Raw genomic sequence first — 17,587 nt, forward strand, 5'->3', positions numbered from 1 at the left:
TTTCATGACAATTCACCTTGACAAGATAATATAACCACAAACCAAGAAAAAAAAATGTACTGTTCATAAACAAAATAGGAGTAATATTTATACAGGCAAACAAACACAAAGGAAATTATATTGGCAACAGACATGGCTGTTTTATATTTGACTTTTGCCCCACATTGTCTTAAAGTGTACAGAATTGCATTTTGACATACAAAATTATTATGTATAGGTAAAAACTAAAAACACAATTGACTGATGTGATATAGCCTATTTTAAAATGTGAAATATTTTTTTCATTTATTATTATTATATTTATTTCAGCATATTCTGGGGGTACAAACATTTAAATAGAATTATAAAATTACAAAACAAAATTAAAAGAAACTTTAACCCATAAAATTCTGAATGAACATAGTGCATTACTGAAGAAATCTAACTAATTTTCAAGGATAACTGGGCATCCAGGAAGAACACAGATTTAAAACATTAGCATAAGGTTAGGGCAATAATATTTCACAAAAGCACATTATAATTTTTAATAAAAAGGCTTTGATAAGAACATTTTAAAGATCAGGTGTTGAAATGATACTAGAGAAATTTCTTTCTTATGTTATTAATATATTGCTGCTCTTCCTATAAAAAAGAGAAAGGCTGTAATCCAGCTTTCAGAAACAAACAAAAAAAAGCCTTAAATTTCTAAATACAGGAAAAATGGGTATTGTAAAATATGTTGTGAAACTAATATATAAGATGAACAATTAGGAATAAATTATATTATGATTCAGATAAAGATTGGTGACAGCAGATAGAAATGTTAATAACTATTTGCATGCAATAAACTGAAACATACAAACCAATCATTTTAATAAATGTGAGGTGCATATGAGTTATCTAATTCAGCTTTAATAAAACATAAATACAAGTATGTTATTTCAGAATTTCTTTTTTTTTTTTTTTTTTTTTTTTTTGAGACAGAGTCTCACTCTGTTGCCCAGGCTAGAGTGAGTGCCGTGGCGTCAGCCTAGCTCACAGCAACCTCAGACTCCTGAGCTCAAGCGATCCTTCTGTCTCAGCCTCCCGAGTAGCTGGGACTACAGGCATGCACCACCACGCCCGGCTAATTTTTTTCTATATATATTTTTAGCTGTCCATATAATTTCTTTCTATTTTTAGTAGAGATGGGGTCTCGCTCTTGCTCAGGCTGGTCTCTAACTCCTGAGCTCAAACGATCCGCCCACCTCGGCCTCCCAGAGTGCTAGGATTACAGGCGTGAGCCACCGCGCCTGGCCCAGAATTTCTAAAGTTCTCAAGTATTACATACATAATATAAAATGATATAATTTGTCACATAGTAACAAAATTGGGGTTGTGAAGAGGTATGGTTTTTACATTCAACTAAAGTTAACTTGTTATGAGACTGAACTATACTGTTGTCACTTTAAGATGTTTTTGTACTCTCCATTTCTCAAGATGTTCAGAAAGAAAATATCTGTAGAAGTTATGCAAAAGAAAATGAGAAAAGAATCAAAGCAAGTATCTACAAAATCAATCAAAATGAAGGCGGTAAGAGAAGAATTGAGGGATAACAGAAGAAATGAAGTTAAGAGTAATCACATTTTATTTCTTTCAGTAATTAGTTTAAATGTAAATGGATAAAACTCTTTAAAAAGATAATATGGTTGAAAGGATTATGAATAAATGAGTTTCTACAATATTCTGCCTACAAGACTCATTTTAGCTCGAAGGAGTCAGAGAGGCTGAAAATAAAAGGATGAAAAAATATATTCCATGCAAATATTAACCACAAGTGGGTGTAGTGGCCGTAATCATATTAGACAAATTATACTTAGGGCTCAGTGTGGTGGCTTGTGCTAGTAATCCTAGCACTCTGGAAGGCTGAGGCAGGAGGATTGCTTGAGCTCTGGGGTTTAAGATCAGCCTGGGCAAGAGTGAGAGCCCATCTCTACTAAAAATAGAGAAAATTAGTCAGGCATGGTGGTGTGTGCCTGTAGTCCCAGCTACTTGGGAGGCTGAGGCAGGAGGATCACTTGATCCCAGGAGTTTGAGGCTGCAAGGAGCTGTGACGATGCCACTGTACTCTAACCAGGGTAATAGAGCAAGACTCCATCTCAAGGGAAAAAAAGAACCACACATACTTTAGGTCAAAATGCACATGGGAAGCAAACATTGATATTACAAAGTAATAAAATGAGTCCATTTACCAGTAATCTATAACAGTAAAATATGTGTGTATGTATAAAAACTGATATATAGGCTACACATATATGTTTTATAATATATATATATATTACATGTATATATAACACCAGGGATTCCAAATATATGAAACAAATACTGACAGAAGTGAAGAAAGAAATGCACATCAACATGGTCATCATTTACTTTAAGACCATAATTTCAGTCATGAATAAAATAATCAGAAGATCAATAAGAAAATGGAAAACTTGAACTACATTATACACCAATTAGACCTAACAGACATGTACGGAACTCTCCAGTCAAAAGCAGCAAAATATACAATATTTTCAATTACACATGATGCCTTCTGTTAGGATACATAAAAGGTCTAATTAAATTTAAGATGACTGAAACCATATAATGTGTCTTTTTTCTGACAAAAACAAAATGAAATGAGAAATGAAAAGCAGAGGAAAAACTGACAAATCCAAAAATATTTGGAAATTAAAAACACTCTTGAACATACTCCTGCTCAAGGATTAGATGATGTGATATTATTTAGATGTCAATACTACCCACAGTAATGGACAAATTCAATGTAACTTCTATCAAAATCCCAATCATAGAGACAAAATTGGCAGAGTAAAGGTAACCTCCTGGATTCCTTCTCCCAGAGAAAGAGGCATAGATCTTGGTCTGCTACACATGAGTGGATCACTCCCCCACAAGAACAGCGTTGTGAATCAGCGTGGAACACATAAAGGAGGGGAAAAAAAAGGTGAACAGGAGATAGAATCATGAAATCTTGAGAGTGCAAGACAAACAATAGAGAACAGAGCGTGAGATGGCTGCGCCTGCCTGGCCAGTGAATCATGTGGGATCAGACCCACAGAACGTCTTGCTTCCTGACTGACCTCCACACCCATTCAGACAGGGACATGCCTGAAGTCGGTGCAAAATCACAGCAGGAGACACGGGGCTCCGTGTAGAGGAGACAATAACGAGAAGCATCTCGAACTCCCTGAGCTCTGTGCCAGGACTGCACTGGGCAGAAGAGGGACTGATCTGGGCTACCGCTGGAGGCAGTTAGGAGAGAGGTAAATTGCCTCTACCACTCAGTGGGTCCAGATCAACAGAGGTGAACACTAAATAGAGGACTCTAAGCTGTAACCACCACGTGCTAATAGGCCCACTCAGGGTGGATCAAAAAGAGCGAGAGCTCCTGCTGGACAGCTGTGAGATTGTGGGAGGGTGACATTAAAGACACAAGGGGGCATCCTGATGACTAAGCCCCCCAACTTGGCACTGTTATAGCCTGAGATGCGAGAAATGACCACCTAAAGACCAAATTGAGCCAAATTAGGAGTCTTTATTAGCTGGCCAGCGACCACCCCCTGTTCTGGGAAAGTCCAGAGACAGAGAATGGCCCTGAGCTTAAAGTGAGCAGGGGTTATATACCTTCACCACTAACAATACTAACAATACACATATGGCTAAAAAAACATGTTGATTACAATAATTCATAAGCAAGCAAACTTACAGAAGCAGATAGCATCCATTAAATCAAGGAACATTTCCTTATGGAACATCCAAGGAACATTTTCCCAAGGAACTGCCAAGTGTAGTACAATGTAACTATACACCTAATGATTTTAAACAATCACTTAGAAATTAATCACTGTATAAAATTTTTTGTTATTCATGTGTTCTTCTCTACTTCACACAACAGTGAGCCCGTACACAAGATGGCTGCACTAGCCTGCATACAAGATGGCTTCTCTTAAGCTCATAAAATTATAGTGAGTACTGCGCTTCATCACAGGCACCTGCCAACCCCTGAACAGTCGCTCCCAGTGCTAATGCTCTGAGGGCAGGTGGTCGCCATTTTCGGGGTCCACAACCCAGCTTCTGTGGTGTGATATGGTGTTGGGTGGCTTCCTTCCCCCAGCCCAGGAACTCTCATGACAAGCTCAACCCTTACACCATCTACGGACAACTAGCCAGACCCATTTTGATGTGTGAACTCTGAGTGCTTCCCTAGTCATGGGAGGCTAATGTCTGTGGGACTTACATGAGCTGGGGCGCTGGGAGGACGTGGGCACCACCCCCTCCCCCTAGACAGCATCTTTGTGTGGAAAGTGGTAGGCTCCACCCCTGGAGGTAGGGTGAGACAAGAAAAGCCACTTTCCCTCTGCGACCAGTGTGAATCCACAGGGCCTTGGTGCAGATCAATAGTTGACAGCACAGTGACTTTGCTCCTCAGACCAGTTTAGGTCATCCGGTAAGATCATAACACTGGGGCTGGATTTCTGTCTCTCGTCAGCTGTCAACAGTAGGGTCTGTGGTCAGGGAACAAAAATCCTGGCAAGAGGACAAAGCAGCCTCCCCAAGTAACCCCTCCCACCAGAGCAGCCTCCCAAATGTGGTAGAAGAAACCTGAACAACATATTAGCGCCTCCCCCTAGTGGCAGATCAAGGTACTATAGAAACGCACACATCCAGGCTGGTAGGCAGCAGCTGCAATCTGCCTTGCTCCCACAGCATCTACTGGAACAGAGCCTACACAGGGTGTGTTACTTTCCAAATGAAAACTGAAAGGTTGGAAGCAACAAATGATCCCGATGGGAAGGACTCAATGAAACAACTCTGGAAGTATGAAGAATCAAGTGAAAGGCACACCCCCAAAGAGGAACACCAGCTCTCTAGCAATGGACATTAACCAAATTCAGAACACTAAAACGACAGAATTTCAAACATGGATTGTAAGAAAACTCAACGATATGCAAGAAAAAATGGATAACCAACACAAAGAAACCACAAAAGAAATCCAGGACTTCTTGGGGAACGGACACGCCTTGAGCTCTGACTTGGGGGGAAAGGCGGTACATGGGCAATGTATGTAACCTGCAATTCTGTATCCCCCATAACAATAAGATGAAATAAAAAAAAATAAAAAAAAAAAAGAAATCCAGGACTTCTAAGAAAAATTCACTAAAGAAATTGAAATATTAAGATAAATCAAACTGAACTGCTGGAAATAAAGGATTTATTCAGGGAACTACAAAACGCAGTGGAAACACCTTGCCTACACCTGATCGCAGCCAACCATCCTCCACGCAGCCAGCATCCCATGAGATGCACCATCCACCAAGAGAGGGGACATGAGCAGAGCGATGGTGGCCATGCTCAGGCTGGGGCTGCTGCTTCTGGCACTGCTCCTACACATGCAGATTTATTCAAATCAAACAAATGTTTAAACAGTTGTAAGTAACTCCACCCAAAGAACCTCAGCTCCCCCAAATCCAGCCAATGCCACCACCAAGGCAGTTGGCAGTGCCCCGTAGTCGACAGCCAGTCTCCTCATGGTCTCGCTTTCTCTTCTATATCTCTACTGTTGAGAGACTCAAGCCAAGAAACATCTATACTTCCCCATCTTCTAATCACAATCTAAATGGCATCTAGAAGTCCAATGTGGCAAGGAAAAAACAGGTCTTCATAGAATCTACCAATTTGACACCTTTTATTAACACACAGCCAGGTGCGGTGGCTCACGCCTGTAATCCTAGCACTCTGGAAGGCCAAGGAGGGAGGATCCTTTGAGGTCAGGAGTTCGAGACCAGCCTGAGCAAGACCGAGACTCAGTCTCTACTAACAGTAGAAAGAATTTAGCTGGACAACTAAAAATATATAGAAAAAATTAGCCCGGCATGGTGGCACATGCCTGTAGTCCCAGCTACTCGGGAGGTTGAGGCAGAAAGATTGCTTGAGCCCAGGAGGTTGAGGTTGATGTGAGCTAGGCTGATGCCACGGCACTCTAGCCCAGGCAACACAGTAAGACTCTGTCTCAAAAAAAAAAAATTTTTTTGAGACAAATGAAATTGGAAGCACCACCAATAAATATTTCTGGGATGCAACCAATGCATTATTAGGACAAATTTATAATGACAAGTTTTGACATTAAGAGAAAAGGAAAATTCTTAAATCTAACTTTAATCCCCAAGGAACTTAAACAGGAAGAATAAAATAATCCCAATGTTAGCATAGTGAAGGAAATAATAAGGATTAAAGGAAAATTAAAATAAAGCTAGAAAGACAATAGAAAAGATCAAAGTAACTGAGAGTTGAGGTTTTTTTTTAAAGAAAACAGAATTGGAAAATATTTGGCTACATTAACCAAGAGAAAAACAACAATAGAGGATTGAAGAAAATTATAAATGAAAGAGAAGACATTAAAACTGATATTACAGGCCGGGTGTGGTGGCTAACACCTGTAATCCTAGCACTCTGGGAGGCTGAGGCAGGTGGATCGCTCAAGGTCAGGGGTTCGAGACCAGCCTGAGCAAGAGAAAGACCCCATCTCTACTAAAAAAATAGAGAGAAATTATATGGACAACTGAAAATATATATAGAAAAAATTAGCCAGGCATGGTGGCGCATGCCTGTAGTCCCAGCTGCTTGGGAGGCTGATGAAGTAGGATTGTTTGAGCCCAGGAGTTTGAGGTTGCTGTGAGCTAGGCTGACACCACGGCACTCACTCTACTTCTGGCAACAAAGCGAGAGTCTGTCTCAAAAAAAAAAAAAAACTCAGAAGAGATGTAACAAACATAAGAAATCTAGGCTTCCCATTGTGAGACTTGATGATTCTTTTTCAATTTACATGAATTTATTTCATTCATCTGTGTAAGCGCCATTGAGTAAATTTATATGCTAAATTTTTAGTAAACAAAGTAGAATATTAGTAAATGTTTCCAAGGAGGCCAGTTACTGTAGGGGCAGAGATAATGGGCACTTACACAGGCTTTGTTATGCTTGACTTTGCATTAGGTTTATAATATAATTAATAAAATAATGCAGAGAGGCTGATTATATAAAGATTTGTATGAGCTACTCAGGCTTACTTGAAGATAACTGAATTAAATAAAAATGATAGAAGTTGTAATGAATTTCCTTATAAAAATAACATCAATATGAGTTTTATTGTTTTGTTGTTTAGATACAAAATGTGTTACTTCTTTACTATTTTTTTTTTTTTGAGACAGAGTCTCATTCTGTTGCCTGGGCTAGAGTGCCATGGCATCAGCCTAGCTCACAGCAACCTCAGACTCCTGGGCTCAAGCAATCCTTCTGCCTCAGCCTCCTGAGTAGCTGGGACTACAGGCATGCGCCACCATGCCCAGCTAATTTTTTCTATATATATTTTAGTTGTCCATACAATTTCTTTCTATTTTTAGTAAAGACGGGGTCTTGCTCTTGCTCAGGCTGATCTTGAACTCCTGAGTTCAAACGATCCACCCGCCTCGGCCTCCCAGGGTGCTAGGATTACAGGCATGAGCCACTGTGCCCAGCAACTTCTTTATTATTAATCTGAGAAAACTTTCTACTTAATGTTGAAATTAAAAATCATTTTTGTGGGTCCTGTTTCAGTCTTCTATGTGTGGCTAACCAATTCTCCCAGCACCACAGCTTTCACCTCTCACAAAAATCAAATCATGGTGGATAACAGACTTAAACCTTAGGTGTGAAACGATTAGAATTCTAGAAGAAAATGTAGGAAAGACTCTTACAGACATTGGCCTAGGCAAAGAATTTATGAAGAAGACCCCTAAGGCAATCACAGCAAGAACAAAAATAAATGAATGGGACATGATTAAATTAAAAAGCTTCTGCACAGCCAAAGAAACAGTCACGAGAATAAACAGACCACCTACAGAATGGGAAAAAATTTTTGCATACTACACCTCAGATAAAGGACTGATAACAAGAATATATTTAGAACTCAGGAAAATCAGCAAGAAAAAAATCAAGCAACCCTATCAAAAAGTGGGCAAATGACATGAATAGAAATTTCTCAAAAGAAGATATAAGAATGGCAAACAAACATATGAAAAAATGCTCAACATCCCTAATCATCAGGGAAATGCAAATCAAAACGACAATGAGATATTACTTAACCCCAGTGAGAATGGTCTTTATCAAAAAATCCCAAAACAACACATGTTGCCGTGGATGTGGAGAGACAGGAACACTCATACACTGTTGGTGGGACTGCAAACTAGTGCAACCCCTGTGGAAAGCATTATGGAGATATCTTAAACAGATTCAAGTAGACCTGCCATTTGATCCAGCAATCCCATTATTGGGCATATACTCAAAGGAAAAAAGGTCATTCTATAACAAAGACACATGTACCCGAATGTTTATAGCAGCACAATTCACAACAGCAAAGATGTGGAAACAACCCAAATGCCCATCAATACATGATTGGATTAGTAAACTGTGGTATATGTATACCATGGAATATTACTCACCTATAAGAAATAACGAAGACACGACATCTCTATGGTTCTCCTGGAGAGAGTTGGAACCCATTCTGTTAAGTGAAGTATCCCAAGAATGGAAAAACAAGCATCACATGTACTCACCAGAAAATTGGTTTCCCTGATCATCACCTAAATACACATCTGGGAACGATACCAATTGGATATCAGACTGAGGTGGGGGGTGGGGGGAGGGGATGGGTGTATGCCCATATAATGAGTGCATTGCGCACCGTTTGGGGAATGGTCACGCTTGAAGGTGCTGACTCGGGAAGGCGGGGAAGGGAGGGATATATACCTACATGATGGGTGCAACGCGCATTGTCTGGGGAACGGACACACCTGGAGCTTTGACTTGGGGGGACAGGCGGTACATGAGCAACGTATGTAACCTCAAATTCTGTATCCCCCATAATAAGATGAAATTAAAAAAAATAATAATAATATTTTTCAAGTAAGAAAATATGACAACACTATTTGTCATAGAGAGTTTACCTAAATTTACTTGGTAATTGGTGAGGATATCTGTGTTTGCTACTTTTTTTTTTGTTTGTTTGTTTCTTTGTTTGTGTTTCAGCTCATTATGGGGGTACAAAAGATCAGGCTATATACATTGCCCATGCCTCCTACACATCTCAAGTCTATATAAGAAGTGAGAGTTTCGCATCTTAAAGCTAGGTGCTCCCTGAAGTTACATCCCATCCTCATGTGGAAACTGTGAAGGCAGTGTCTTTCTTGATATTTCATCTTAAAGAGACGTTTCTCAGGTTCAGAAAAAAAAAAAACATTTTTGATGGAAAAAGAATTCTTTTAGCTTATAAGAGAATTTGCATACATTTCAAAGAGGCAAAGAAAGAACTTGTAACTACACATTTTCTAAATTAAATGCTCTGAGAAAATGGAAGGAAGGAAAATATCTTCCCTTACTTTCAAGTTGGAAAATTAAGCCTCTTTTTTCTACTTTGTATTTATACTTACAACAGCCAGGTCCAGGGACTGTGTTGAACATATGGGCTACTGAATTTGTTTTGGCCTGTATTCAGGCACCTCAGACATGGCCTTCTGTACACTGTACACCTAAAATGGGATTTGGTTTTGGTTGGAAATCCAGAAAGGGGAAGGTGCTACCAAGGACTCATTTGCATGGGTGGAGAACAGTGAGACGGTGGTGGTAAGTCTTGTTTGTGCTACAGACACTGGCTGAGACAGGACTATTCTCTGGCTTATTTCTGTGTCCATGTTGCAAGATTAGATTACGATCAAGTGGTCCTGATTCCTAAATTGGTGGAGGAATCTGGTTACTAATTCAGATTAAGGGTCTGGTTTGGGGACATTCCAGGAGTCCTCTAGCCACCTGTGGGATTTCAGCAGTAAATTCAAGGAGCTAAGACCTGACTACTGAGGGTAGAGCTTTGTCCTGGGAGGGGCATGGCATGTTTAGTCCTCTAGATGCCTGTGTGGGTTTTTGGTGGGAACATTTAGTAACAATTGTTCTGGAGATGGAATTCCTGAGGGTGGCATCCTGTCCAGGGAGACAAGTGGCCAAACCACAGCCTAGTGTGCATGTGCACAAATGGGCAGGAATCACATGGTGGCAGCAGGGGTTGGGAGGGAGTCTGACCTCAGAAGCCCTTCCCTGTGTGCCCTCAGTCCCTACTGACCTCAGGAGGAGATGTGGAATCACAGGACATTCTGCATTGCAACAGCTTGTGTGGAGGAGAAAAGAACCTCCTGTGCCAAGAAATATGGACTCTTCCTTTAGTGCGGGCCCCTCATGACCCACTCTGGGTGAGATTCACAGGTGCCCAGTTATCCTAAGCTCTGCCAGGGCACTCACTGCACATAATCAGCCTCAGTGGCAGAAACCTGAGCACAAGTTAATTCCCCCTCCTTTTAGTATCTCTTGGGTTTTTCATCAGGAATTACTACTTCATGAGCATGGAGGTGTTTTCACCCCAGCTTTGTTTGAAAATGCACAAATGAGCAAGTGGAGCATGGTTCGTAATGTTGGTGGGTCCTTTCACAAGAAGCCACGATGCAGATGTGATGATGCACAAAAGAAATCATGATCCACGTAAAGTAATGAAGCAGATGATGACTGCATTAAGAGAGCAGATTCTGTTTTTGTTACTTACTTTCTACGTATGTGTTTTCTATGTATTGTGATGTCACACACCCACCTTCCCTTTAAGTACTTGCATTTTTCCCTCTTTAAAGTGCATTCTTTAAAGTATTTTTTAAATATGTTTTCAAATATACTTTGAAAAATTAGATCTTTCCAAATATTATCTAAAGTGTTTTACTCAACACAGCTGATATTTAATATTTATGTTAAATCCAATTTTCCCTTGTTGCCTGTATTACAAAATTTTATATCTAAAGGATTTTTAGAAATGTTTACCCCAAGTGAGTGCCCACAACATGGCAATCATATGGGAGATTTCCAATGAGAAAAATCATGGAATTTATACAAAAAAGAGCCTCCAGGAGAAAATGAAAATCAAATACTTGAAGAGAGAGGAATAGGTACAGAAATTTCTGCTGAACAGAGTGGCCAAATATACATATTCAATAGAGTCATGAATATTTATGAAAGAAGAAACATGAGCATGTGCAATTAAGCTTCATGCTGTTCATACTTCCTCGAGCCCACGTTCAGAAAATGGCAGTGTTATCATGATCCGTGGGTGCAGTGTTCAGCCCTCTGATGTGAAAAGGTGAAGCAGAAGACACAAAATCCCCCTCTGTGCATTCTCTGCAGACTGGTCAGGACAACTCCATGGTTGGTGGCCTCTTCTCAGGAAGGAATGCTGGTCTGTTGCTGTGTCAAAATCACACAAAAGGAGGAGCAGTTGATTGAAAACAACCACCAGATTGAAAACAGCAGTGGAGCAAATTTTTTAAAGGGCTGGTTCTGTTTAACCCTGAGGGAAGAAAGTCTAATGGTGGTTAGTGAGAGAGGGTATAATGAGGCATGTCTGACCTTCCATCCTGTCATGGTTGGGATTTCATTTTAAGGTTTCTCTGGGGTCCCTTTGGCCACGAGGAGGTCTGTTCAGTTAGTTGGTGGGTGTAGGGTTATGTTTTTATTTCTCAGAGAAGAGGCAGATTGCACACATCCCCTTACAGCCTCTCCCTTTTGGAGTTTAGATAAGCATTAATGTTAAAATAGAGATCATAAAACTGACAGACTCTTTTTGACATTAAGATAAAAAATTACAAATAGGACCTCAGACCATGCAAGAAAAGGATTAGGTCATACCTGCAGGCCCTTGAGATTGTGAAACTTTGGGCAGTGATGACTTACATTTGGCTCAGAATAAAACTCTTTAAATTCTGTTGCAGAGTTTGCTTTCTTCCATTAACATCTCTCTATCTATCTATATGCAAGATTTGCATGTCTATTATCTATCTATCCATTCCAGGACTTATGAAAAAGGATGCACTTGAAATAAATGAATGGATCTAATCAAAGATGCAATTGATTTGTATAATAAAATTAGATTATTATATAAATATCATCCAGAGACTTGATATCTATTCAGAAGATAGAATATAATATTATTGCCTCAAATTTTCCAGATGATTCTAAAGATTATGGCAAAAAATCTTTGGTCAGTATTACTAGCTGACAATGGGGAAACTATGTTCATTGGCATGAAGATTGGAAGTCCTATTTAAACAAAGTAGAAAACACAAAATGTATTATAAGTGTATAAATGTATCAGTGAAAAACACCAATGAAGTAGATGAATGCAAAAATAAACACTTCCATTATACAAAAGTTATACAGCACATAAAAACAGTACATAAACATCAGCATGTAAATATCAACTATCAAGATTAATTCATTTTAGTATGAAAATATGATGAAAATATGTAATTCTAAATCTAAGCTGTCAGAAGTCTAAATTATTTTGAACATTAAAGGAATGTGCATTAGGGCACTGAGTCATGTGGCAGGCATTTGTTGCCCAGGCAGCTGCAACTCTTTGTGCCTCTGATAAGGAATGAAACCTTTTCCACTTAGCTGTACTGTTTTGTAAAATGTTGTAAATGGCTTAAGGGCACCAGGGCTTTGGGTGTTGACTTTTATTATAGGAAATAGGGCGACTTCCCTTTTGGCTATCTTACACAAAGACTTCATGGCTATCACTTTGCCTTAAGATGGAATGCTAAATACACTGTTTGAAATTGGAAATGAAATGAAAACCATCTACAAAAGAAGAAGCCCTGTAGAAAAGTAAACAAATAGTAATTAATTTGTTGTAACTCCTGTACCTGCATGGTATAGAAAATATTGTATTCCTATTAAATTTCTTTCTCTTATTTCAATATAGGAAGTACTTAGCTTATAACTTTTGAAGCACTGACCTCATTTTTCTGGAGTTTTGTGGCCCAGAATGGCCATTCACAGCTTTTTAATAAACAAACATTTTTATATAGAACTCTAAACCTTTGGATAATTTCTCTTTGACATGTCTGGTCACCTAGATGGGACCCTGAAGTGAGCCTTTGCCTTGACCCCTGCTTCTCCATCCATAGGCACCTGATGCTGGCAGGACTGTTTCATCTCACTGACTTTCATGAACATTTACAGGAGCCCTTCCCAGGGCCTTCTGCAGGTCCAATCTCCCTGGCTTAAATGAGATTCGGACTTCATTCATGTGACCAAATTGTTAGCTTCACATGGCTAGAATTGAAGCTCTGCCACTTTAAGTTAGGGCCTTCACTTGTCATTTCTCTAGAGATTCTTCCATTTGCAGGTTGTGGTTTTACTCTTTTTGAGGTTACAATTTTGTTCATCTTATTTGATTACATTTGCAACTCTCATTGAAATTTGGTTAAAGAGAAAAGAGTTTTGACTTAACTGGAGGGAGTGAAATGTCTGTTGCTTAAGCAATAATTGTGATTTTAAACTGCCCAGGTTTGGAAGCTCAGTTCACATTGCCACATTTGATTCTTCTTTTGAGTGAGTAAAAATGTATTTAAAAATCTTTGTGAGGATGTAACAAGGACTGAAGACAAAGGTACACTGTTCCTCTCAGCCTGAAGTCACCCCAGGTGACTGGAGCCATGTGGGAATGTTAGAGTTTATTGCTCATGATAAGAAATGGTCCTATAAGGAATTCCCAAGAAACAGCATGAAGGGAATTTGCTCAAGCAAACAGGCACACAAGAACGGTTAACGTCCCAGTGCTCTGAGCAGCCCAGAGTTCCTGGGTTTTAAACTTGTTAGAAGTGACCCATGGTTTTGTTAAGAAAATGGTCAGACACTGCAAATTTTCTCAGCAAGGCAAAATCTTTACTTCTGGTCATAGTGGCGGCAAAAACAACCAGGCAGTGCATAATACGGGGAAGTTCTTCATTTGTTATCCCTAAAGCAGATCTAGGGCTGGGTCTCATCCCACTGGTAGGGACTTTGAAAGCACAATCTTGCCCTTACCTGATTGGCTAAGGCGTGTTGCTGGGTAAAAGGGAGAACAAGGACGTTAAATTTAGCAAATGTGGATTTTTTTTTTTTTTTTGGTATTGCAATAATGATTAACCAAAGGTTATGGTTATTGTACAGTTTGTGCTATGTGCTAATAAATACATAAAGCTGGATATCAGACAGAATATTCCTTTTGCAGAAAATGTTAGGCCAAGGTCATCTCCTCCTACAAACTGACACAAAGACATGTGGGGGAGCAATTCCCATAAGAATTACATTCATCCAGAACATATTTTCCTTTAACTTTGGCCACTTACAAAGAAACAATATTGACAATCAGCCCCCCAAAACTGGGTTCACATTAAGGAGTGATCCATATTTAGAAACCTCAGCTAGGCTCATGTACAATAATTATGGTGCTTCCTTTTGTCAATATTTTGAAAAAGGTTTGCATGTAACTTCTGGCAAACCTAAATTGAGATGGCCTAGGTGGCGTCCATGGAAATAAATGGGTTAATTTATTTGCATACTCAATCAGAAAACACTGGCTTTAGAATAATATAGGATAAGTGGGAGAGTTACTTTCAGTGATATTTGGAAGAATCCACAAAGGTTCAGATAAAGTTATTTCCTTGTAGGAGGGCATCAAAAGGTTTTCTAAAGCAAATTTTTGAGTATAAAAAGACTGCAGAAGCTTTGTCTACCCCCGCAAAAACTTCTCCTCGCTTGGAAACCTCTCATTCTCTTCACTCAGCTCCTATTGTTTTACACTTTACTGCCTGAATTACATCACCCCTGATTCCACCTCCACTGCCACTTTACTTTCATAAACCGACTTGCTACAATATTACCTGGGAAGGTAAAGGATACGGCAAAGCTCCCTTCTTAGCACTCAGGACCTCCAACTGGAAGCTCTTTTTCCTGACTTTCTCTCACCTGTTTCTCATGTTACCCCAGGTGTTACAACGCTGTGGGGCATCTTCCTGGGATGATTCTGAGGAGAAGGAAGCTCTGGTCCTCACCAGGGATGCAGCAGAAAGCCCTCAGGCAGCACATATAGAGTGGTATGTGGATCAGAAGGTGGGTTTGCATGTCACATACTGGCCACTGGGTGCAACACGGAACAGTTATTCCTGACTGTTTAGAGGTGGCCTTATGCTGGAAGTGTCAATAAATCTCCTAAATTCAGTTTTCTGTTTATTCTAAGCCATAACTTTGGAAATTAAAACTAAAGTAAAACCCATCATCCTATGCCTTGATAAAGTGGATGGAGATAACAAAAAAATGGGATACCATTTACAATACCACACCAAAACTGAAGTTCTTAAATACGGATCTAATACAATACATACAAATATGCTTCAGAAAATTTTGAAACATGTTTCAAGGAAATCCAAGGAAATATAAATCAATGTAGAGATATCTCTTGTTCAGGAGCAATATGCTCATTGTTTAGATAGCAATTCTTTCTAAGGATCTACAGATTGAGCAGAATCCCAATCAAAGTCCCAGCAAAGATCTCAATTACCCATGTCCTAAATTAGACTACATGATATATGAATGAAGAACTAAGGTAAACAACTTAGACCTGTATACCTCTATGATTATTATTAATATAAAGCTATAGTTATAAAGACAGTGTGATATTGGTGAGGGTATAGATGAGTAGAAAAATGGAATGGAATATACTGCCCAAAACAGACCATTGCAAATATATTCCATCAATTTTGCAGGATGACGTTCAAAAAGTCATGATTAAACAAGCGGGGATATTTCTATGCAATGCAATTCTATTCATCTAGAGAAAAGAATAATCTGTGAAGTCATGCAAAGTCATGTATAAATTGTACATGCACATTGCTAATTAAAAAAAAAAAAGGGCATTCTGCACAGATCACATGCATTGTCATCCCACTGTTATAAACACACCAGCTCATGGCTCCCCACAGGGCAGGTCCAGCAGGTACATTCAAGCTAGTATTTTATACTTGTTTAAAGCTGAGAACACCTGCCCTCACTTATGTCCTCACAACTTCCATGCTCTAGATGTGAAAAACACATTCTTATGCCTACCTTGTCCCCTTTGAGCAGGAACTGGCTACAATAAGTCTGCCCTCAAACCTCAGGGGCTCTGCAGGCCTGAAGGGCAAGTGGGAAGCCTATTTGAGCCAGGGAAGTCTTTTGCCTTTGGTGGCCTGGGGCTACACATACTTTCTCTTCCCAGGCTTTTTAACTCAGGTGTGACTCTAAGTGGGTCAAGTGGGTTTCCAAACCATCCTGGGACTATTTTCCCAGTTTCAGATGCAAGATTGAAATGCCTGCACTTAGCATCTGGCACCATCCCCACATTGGTTCTCTAACTGTGAGTGAGGGCTATTATGCTGGAAAAGGCTGAAGTGAAGCATTTGGAGTTGTCTCCACCTAGGAAACTAGTAAATTAAAAGCAACACCACATCCCCACAGGGAATTCAGAGAACAGGGCCACCATCTAGAACTTGTAGAAACAAGAAACTTGTCAGAATGGTGATTCTCACCACATCCCCATTCTCCTTTCCTGTTTGGCCTGTGTGAAAGACACATGGATCCTGGAGAATGACAGTGCATTTTCCTGAGCTTAACCACGGGGTGAGTCCAATTTCAGTTACTGTACCGGATGTGGTTTCACTGCTTGATCAAAAGAGAACATCTCCTTGTACCTGGAATGCAGCTATTGATCTGGCTATTGCTGTTTCTTCTCCATACTTGCCCATAGGGCCCCCCAATAGTCAGTTTGTTTTCATCTGGCAAGGCCAGAAATACACCTTCACTGTCTTTCCTCAGGGATACATCAACTCTCCAGCCCTGTCTGGTAATTTATTTCACAGGGACCTTGATCACCTTTCCCTTCCACAAGATGGTCCAGTGGTGCATTACATTGATGATATTATGCTTATCAGACTCAGAGAGTAAGAAGTAGCAACCACTGCAGACTTATTAGTAAGACCTTTGTGTCTTGGACATTAAAATTTCCTGGTTCTCTTGTCACTGGACCTGCTCCTGGTTTTATGTTCTCAGGACTTCAGACTGAATTACACCACTGACATTACTTGTTCTCCAGCTTGCAGATGGCATATTATGGAGCTTCCTGGCCTCCATAATTGTATGATCCAATATCATGATAAATCTCTTCCTGTATATCTCTATAAATGCTATTGGTTTTCTGTTTTTAGGGAACACTGCATAATACAATATGATAGTTAGAAGGAACCCATGGTGAATAGTCTTGCAGGCAAAAATAATTTTGGTCAGAGAAGGCTACAAAGGCAGCCAGGGCATCTTCAACAAGTCTTGGGAGAGATGAAGGGATGAGGGAAGAGGGCATGGTCAGATGCTGGGGTCTGATAGATTGCCATTATCTACTGCTGTCTGACAATGTTACCTTATCATGTGGTGGCTTAAAACTCCAAACATGATTTATGTCACAGATTTTGTGGACCAGGAATCCTGGCACAGTTTAGCCATTAGTCTTCAACTCAACGCCTCTCATGAGGTTTGAACTCTGTTCTCAACTGAAGCTGGACTGGGGGAGGGTTGGCTTCCAAGCCCAATATAGTTGGACGTTGGCATCATTCAGTTTGAAATGAGGGCCTGAGTTTCTTTCTATCTATTG

This window comes from Eulemur rufifrons, chromosome 30, assembly GCF_041146395.1.
Source record: "Eulemur rufifrons isolate Redbay chromosome 30, OSU_ERuf_1, whole genome shotgun sequence".
NCBI classification, from domain to species: Eukaryota; Metazoa; Chordata; class Mammalia; order Primates; family Lemuridae; genus Eulemur; species Eulemur rufifrons.